Raw genomic sequence first — 7,752 nt, 5'->3', positions numbered from 1 at the left:
ATGTCAGAAAATCACATGGCCCGGACGGTATTGCAAATTGGATTCTAAAGGAGTGCAAAGAAGAACTAACAGACAAAATACACATCTTAATAAACAGCTCACTCAAAGAAGGAAAGATACCCGAGGACTGGAAAAACGCTAACATTGTACCAATACACAAAGGAGGAAACAAAGAAGAACCCACCAACTATAGGCCAGTATCACTAACAAGCACCATAGCCAAAATTTGTGAGAAAATAATCAAGAATAGATGGGTAAAACATCTGGAAGACAATGACATATTAAACCCAAGACAATTCGGATTCAGACAAGGAAGATCATGCTCCACAAACTTAATATGCTTTTACTCAAGACTAATAGACATAGTGCAAGAAAGAAATGGATGGGCTGATTGTGCATTCCTAGACTTGCAAAAAGCCTTTGACAAAGTACCACACAGAAAACTACTAAAAAAACTGGAACACATAGGAGGAATACAGGGAAACCTACTAAAATGGATGGAGGACTTTCTGACTGGTAGAAAGATGAGAGTAGTGCTCAGAGAAAAATATTCAGACTGGAAAGAGGTGATCAGTGGAGTACCGCAAGAATCTGTCCTGGCACCAATAATGTTTGCTATCTATATGAATGACATGGATGAGTACGTGAACTGCTACATGAGCTTCTTTGCCGATGACGCCAAACTGCTAAGGAAAATAGAAACTGATGAGGACTGTGAAGCACTGCAAGAAGACCTAAATAGGGTATGGAACTGGAGTCAGAAATGGGAAGTGGACTTTAATACTAAGAAGTGTAGCATAATGGAGTTTGGAAAAAGCAAAAACAGAATATCAGGAAAATATACAATTGGAACCAAAGAAGTAAAGAAAGTAGGATCCGAAAAAGATTTGGGAGTAATTATCACGAACGACTTGTCCTATGATATACAGATTAACAAAATTGTCGGGGAGACTTACAACTTGCTAAGATCAATAAAAGTGGCGTTTACATACTTGGACGAAGACATGATGAAAAAAATATTGGTTACATTGATAAGGCCTAGATTAGAGTATGCAGCGACATTGTGGTCCCCCAGTACCAAAAAGAATATAAAGAAAATAGAAAGAATCCAAAGAGCAGCTACAAAAATGGCACCTGCACTTGCAAACCTATCATACGAAGAGAGATTGGCTAAACTGGAGTTACCGACACTGGAGCAAAGAAGAGAGAGAGGTGACCTATTGACCATCTACAGAATCATGAAAGGCACAGAGGTACTCGATAGTGAGAGCTTACTTAACTGGGACAAAAGAAACACAAGAGGACATGGAAAGAAAATAAAAAAAACATAGCTATAGAAGAGAACTGAAGAAAAACAGTTTTCCTCATAGAGTTTTGGACACTTGGAACAAACTGGACAATGGAATAGTATGCGCAAAAACCATTCATGAGTTTAAAAACAAACTAGACACTGCAAGATACAAAGGCGGGACATCACGAGCATAGCTCCCCTTCCCGCAAAATACAACTAGGTAAATACAACTAGGTAAATACACACACACACACACACACACACACACACACACACACAAACACACACACATACTCACACACACATACACACACACACACACACACACACACACACACACACACACACACACACACACACACACACACACACACACACACACACACACACACACACAAAAGAAGACTGTGGTAATGCATTTCCACACCTCCAAAGATGATATACCCCCTCCCCTGCTGACAATCGATGGCCTCCCCCTGCAAGTCTACTAAGCTGCTGGGAATTACCATCGACAGCAAGTTGACCTGGAAGGAGAACACCGCCAACACCATCAGGGCAGCCTCCTACAAGCTGTATATGCTGCGTCGACTGAGTTCATTAGGGGCACAGGCTGAAGATCTCAAGACCATCTACACTTCCTTCATTTTGCCCAAGTTGATGTACGCTTCCCCCTTTTGGATCTCTCCTCTCTCACTTTGACGCAGCAGCGTCAGCTGGAGAAAGTGCAGAAAAGAGCCTGTTGCACAATCCTTGGCAAAGATTACACCACCTACCAGCACGCTCTCAACACACTGGGACTACCCACCCTTGCTGACCGCTATCATCAGAGTTTGAGGTCGTTTGCGGTCACCCTGGTCAAACATCCTCGGCACCGGAACCTACTACCTCCTCAAGTACCTCGTCCACGGTGCTATAGAAGAGAACTGAAGAAAAACAGTTTTCCTCATAGAGTTTTGGACACTTGGAACAAACTGGACAATGGAATAGTATGCGCAAAAACCATTCATGAGTTTAAAAACAAACTAGACACTGCAAGATACAAAGGCGGGACATCACGAGCATAGCTCCCCTTCCCGCAAAATACAACTAGGTAAATACAACTAGGTAAAGGTAAATACACACACACACACACACACACACACACACACACACACACACACACACACACACACACATACACACACACACAGACACAAACACACACAAACACACACACACACACACAAACGCACAAACACAATCACACAAACGTCACAAAAACTCGTGGGAAGTGAAACAACGCTGAATAGTTTGCAGCGCGAAGGCACCAGCTTGTCAAGTGGTTACAATGATTTACAACGAAAGAGCATGCCAGCAGGAGACCTTACTTTCCACAACGAAGATGGATGTAGAATAATATACAAATAGATGAAAGCATACATAAGTAATTTACCACATAAATGAATAAATTAACGAATAGGTAGATAAGTGAATAAAAAGTATGAATAAATGTGAGTGAATACGAAGTTAACCCATTAAACTCCGATGACAAGATTCTTGTCATCGGAGTTTAATGGGTTAAGGTCATCGCTTTATTCCAGAGATTTGTCACCATAATGTTTTGCCGTTTAACTACATTACACTTGTGAGAAGTTTATTCTGCTCTCTAACCACGTTTAAAGAATTTCTTAAAAATTTCCATTATGTTTTGCTATTGTACAGGGTTGGTAATTATCTTCAGAAACTACATAAAATTAATATATATTGTCACGTGATGAAATGTAAGAATTGCAATGCCGAGTCACCAAGATTGTGTCGTCTGCACGCACTTCCTTATAGCGGCGGCGACTCGGAAGCAAGGCGGCCGTGAGCGACGTCAATGACGGTGACATCGGCGGTGGCGACGTCGGAAGCGATGATGTCGCTGGTGGCGACTTCGGAAGCGGGGCGGCCATGAGCAACGTCAATGGAGGCGAGAACCCCCTGGAGGCGACGCAGACAGCCATGTTGGAAGCGGTGACATTCCCGGCGTAGCGAAGTCGACATGCGTCGATCGTGACGTCGATCTGCGGCGCTCGTGACGTCGATCTATATTGATCGTGACGTCGATCTTCGACGCTCGTGACGTCGATCTGTGTAAATCGTGACGTCTAGCTACGGCGATCGTGACGTCAATCTGCGGCGACCATGACGTCGAACTGCGGCGATCGTGACGACACGAGGGAAGGCGGTCGTGAGTGATATGCCGCAGTGGCGGTAGCAGCGATGGCTGTGGTGATGACCACAGCGGTGGTGACATCGGTGGCGGCGACGTCGGAAGCGGAGCGGCTGTGAGCGACGTCATTGGAGGCGAGAAACCCCTGGAGGCAGCGCAGACAGCAATGTTGGAAGCGGTGATATCCCCGGCATAGCGACGTCGATCTGTGTTGATCTTGACGTCGAGCTACGGAGATCGTGACGTCGATCTGCGTTGATCGTGACGTCGAGCTACGGTGATTGTGACGTCGATCTGCATTGATCGTTACACCAAGCGGGGAGGCAGTCGTGAGTGATGTGCCGCAGCGGCGGTAGCTGCGATGGCTGTGGTGATGACCACAGCAACGGTAGCGGCAGCAACGGTGGCTGCGACGGCTGTGATGGTTGTGGCGGTGACCACAACAGAGGTGCGGAGTCACGAAGTTTGTCAATGGTCCAAGGTCGGCTGGGTGCGCTCGTGTCAAAACTCCCAGGGTCACCAATGAAACATACGGGTATATGTTACTGGGCAAGGGTGACATAGGGAGAGTGATGCGCGGTTTGGCTTGTTTAGTTTATTCTAATAGATACGTGTGCGTCGCCCTAAGGGCAGTCGTGGCGTGGTCCCCAAGTGGAGGCCTGACTCCGAAGGCCTAGTGACGCGTTACACTACAGAGGTTAGACTGACTGACTGAATCGTCCGAATCTGACAGGCCTGCCCGCTTAATTAATAAAGGTTTATTGTATAAAATATGTACAGAGATATATACATTAATATACAATGCGGGCAACAACTCGCCAGTGGGGGAGTTGTCGTGCCTTAGTGGGTGGAAGGTGAGGGCGTGGGGAGGTCAGCGTGGAGGGGGCTCCGCCCTGAGCACCCCAGGCATCACGTCCATGGGCGTGTGGCGGACAAGGAGGGCAGCTCTCGTTGCCCGACTGCCGGAGGAGGTTGCCTTCTGCAGGGTGGGCGGGGGTCTGCGGCGCTGGTCGGAGGGCCTCCGTGGCCGGGCAGGACAGTAGGTAGTGCAGCAGCGGGTGGCGGCTGTGCCTTCCGTAGTGATCGTACTGTTGCCCCTGGAGGCCGTCGTACAGCTCCTCCCTGGTGCAGTAGCCCAGCCTGACTCTCTGCAACAGTACGCCGTCCGCCCTGGGCTGTTGATGGAAGGTGCCCAACGTCTGATAGTCGGTGGTGACGGCGTACCAAGCAGCTTGTCTTTTTGTTCCTTCCAACTGCCGGTGAGTCTGGTGGACGCGGTGGGCTGCAGCACGCCTGGCTCGCGCCTTATCGTAGGACAGACTAGGTGGCACGTGCCTGGTCACGTTGGGGGCGCCAGCGGCTCTTCTTGCAGCAACGTCGTCGGACTCATTACCTCGCACGCCCACGTGGCTGGGCATCCAGTGCAGCCTTATCCGACGTCCCTGTGCGGCAAGGCTCTGCAGGCTGCCCAGGATGGCGGTGACGAGTCCCACGTTGTCGCCGGGGTACGGCTGCTGGAGGACCTGCCACGTCGTCCTGGAATCTGTGTGTAGAATCACAGTGGCCTCCTGGTGGTTCTGGGCGTGCTCCAAGGCCAGGTGGATGGCCACGAGCTCCGTCTGCAGGGTGGAGCAGTAATCCGGCGTCCTCTCGAGCAGTTCGGTCCCAGCAGTGATGGCAGCGGCGCCCGTCCTGCCACTTTCGGGGTCGACCGAGCCATTGGTGTAGTATATGGCACCGCCCGGCTCAAACACCCGCGCCACCGCCAAGAGGGCGTGATGCCGCAGCTCCTCGGTGGTGCAGAGCGCCTTGTTGGCCGGTGCCCGGGTGGTGGAGAACTCTGCTGTGGGGGGTTCCCACGGGGGTGGAGCTTGGTAGGTGGGGGCCGGGAGGTCGGCGTATTGCCAGCGCCAGCCGTCAATGTGGGCGAGGCTGTGGGTGGCCAGGGTGGACTGGAGTAGCCACGAGTTTCGGTGGAGGACATCGTTCCTTTCCATCATTGCAAGCCGTAGTCTTCTCTGTGCTGCTCCTTCGGAGTCGCGCTGCAGGACCCTGGCCACGCGGCAGGCCACGATCTGTTCTACTCTGGTGGTGAGTGGCACCAGACGGGTCTCGTTCTGCATGACGCACGCACTGGTCCATCTCGGAGCTCCCAGCATCGTCCTCATGGCGGTGTTTTGCAGCACCTCGAGCTGCTCCTGTTGGCTACGGGAGAGCGATATGAGGACTGGGGCGCTGTAGTTCACTAGGGACCGCACTGCACTTACGAAGTACAGTCGGAGGACGGAGAAAGTGGTCCCCGCTGTGGGTCGTGTCATGGCTCGCATTACGTTCAGCTTGGCCTGGGCCCTTTCCCTCAGGTGGGCGGCGTGGGCTGTGAAGGACAGCCACTTGTCCACCCATACCCCGAGGTACTGGTATGAGTTGGCCCAGGCCAGTCCGACGCCCTGGACGCAGAGCTGACCTGCCGAGTCGGCAGCCCTCACTATCATGGCGCGGGACTTCTCTGCCGAGATTTTAAGGCCCAGCTCCTCGCATTTCCCGCTGATAAGGTCGAGTGCCTGCTGTGCCTTCCTGAGGTTGTTGCCCCTCCCGGTGACCATGAGGGCGAGGTCATCGGCGTAGCTGAGGAGGATAGTGCCATTGTGGAAGGGCAGGGCCACCAGCTGCTCCATCAACAGGTTGAAGAGGAGGGGGCTGAGGATACCGCCCTAGAGCATCCCGTTCTCCAACCTCTGGAAGCTGGACTTCGGGTCCTAGAACTTTACCCTGGCGCGGCGATGCTGCAGATAGTCGCGGAGCCAGGCTAGCATCCTTGCCATCATGCCCTTCCTTGCGAGGGCGGCGAGGATGGCGTGAGGGCTGGCCAGCTCGAATGCCTTCTCCAAGTCGAGTAAGACAACGATGGCGGGGCGGTGGTTGACTTGGTTCAGAAGCGTCAGGATGCTGTCCGTCGTGCTCCTGCCACGGGTGTAGCCGAAAACGTGGGGATGCAGTGGCCCCAAACGCCACTGAAGGCGAGCAAGCACCATCCTCTCAGCCGTTTTGGCTGTGAAGCTGAGGAGGGAGATAGGCCTTAGCTTGGTGTGTTCCCTCGGTTTGGGGATTGGTTGGATGTCAGCCTCCTTCCACGAAGGAGGCAGGCATCCCGGCATCCACGACACGTTGACTGTGGCTAGCAGGGCGGCGTCGCCGGCTTGCCCGGCGTGAGCGATCATGGAGTACGTCACGCCGTCGGCCCCTGCTGCTGTGTCACGACCCCGTCTCTTGGCCCACTCCAGCTCCTGAGGAGTGAAGGGACGGTCTGTTACTTCAGCTTCTTTAGTCGCCTCCTCGATGGCCGTGTCGCGGCGCGGCCGAAGCTGCTGCTGGAGACGGCGCGTGCTACCCGGCAGCTGGTCACTGGAGCCGCGGGCGGTGAATTCGGCTACGAGCCTCTCGGCCTCCTGGTGTGGGTGCGGGTGGGCAGCGGGGCGAGGCGGGGCGGCGCCGGAGGCGGTCTTCGCGCTTTTCCACAGCTGGCTTAGAGACGTGTGGTGGCTGAAGGAGGCGCACCACTCCAAGCACTTGGCCTTCCTGGCCTTCAGGGACACCTCCCGTGCGCGGGCCACCACGTCCTTAAGTAGTCTCAAGTTAGTGGTGTTAGGGCGTCTCTTGTAGAGCTTCCTGTGAATGTTCACTCTGTGGTTATGCTCCCGCACTTCCTCGTTGTAGAGCCACCAGTTTGGCCGTTGGGGGTAAGGGGTATATATATACAAGAGACTGACCTCACGCCTGACCAGACACGACCTAATTACCGAACATTGAGTTAGATCAATTACCACACAACTCTGCCATGCATACATTTGCACTTACAAGCATGCTTCTGGGGTACATGTACACCACACCATGACTAAACGAAGCCTTGGATGTAGTACCGAGTACCACCAACTGGCAAATCATTCTATGTATTCACAGCTACTTGTGATGCAATACACGTGCGAAATTCAAACTGAATATTACTTAATCCTCTTGGATATTGTAAAGGGTTATTATAAATTTTACGAATGTCACATTGATGTCTTGCCCCTAAAATAAGGGAAATTGTCTTGAGTTCTCCACGACCAAATCGCCTAGCGTTAATCAGAACAAACTATATGAAGATCCAAACATAATCGTCAGCCAGAGGAAGAATATAATATAAATGTAATCTCAGGTGAGACAGTAGTATCTTTGATACTTGACTTTAGAAAAAAGAGATATTTTACTGGCCTGCTGCACGGGCTTC

The 7,752-nt window shown here is 51.8% G+C and overlaps 1 pseudogene; it reads right to left on the bottom strand.

Moving 5' to 3' along the window:
- Positions 1-4,356: 4,356 nt before the first annotated feature.
- On the bottom strand, positions 4,357-6,160 carry LOC143034974 (uncharacterized; annotated as a pseudogene).
- Between the last annotated feature and the right edge of the window lie 1,592 nt (positions 6,161-7,752).

Source organism: Oratosquilla oratoria, chromosome 2, assembly GCF_046742065.1.
Source record: "Oratosquilla oratoria isolate Oo_2021 chromosome 2, ASM4674206v1, whole genome shotgun sequence".
Lineage (NCBI taxonomy): Eukaryota > Metazoa > Arthropoda > Malacostraca > Stomatopoda > Squillidae > Oratosquilla > Oratosquilla oratoria.
The sequence above is the reverse complement of the archived record's forward strand: the minus strand, read 5'-3'. Positions and strand labels throughout refer to the sequence as shown.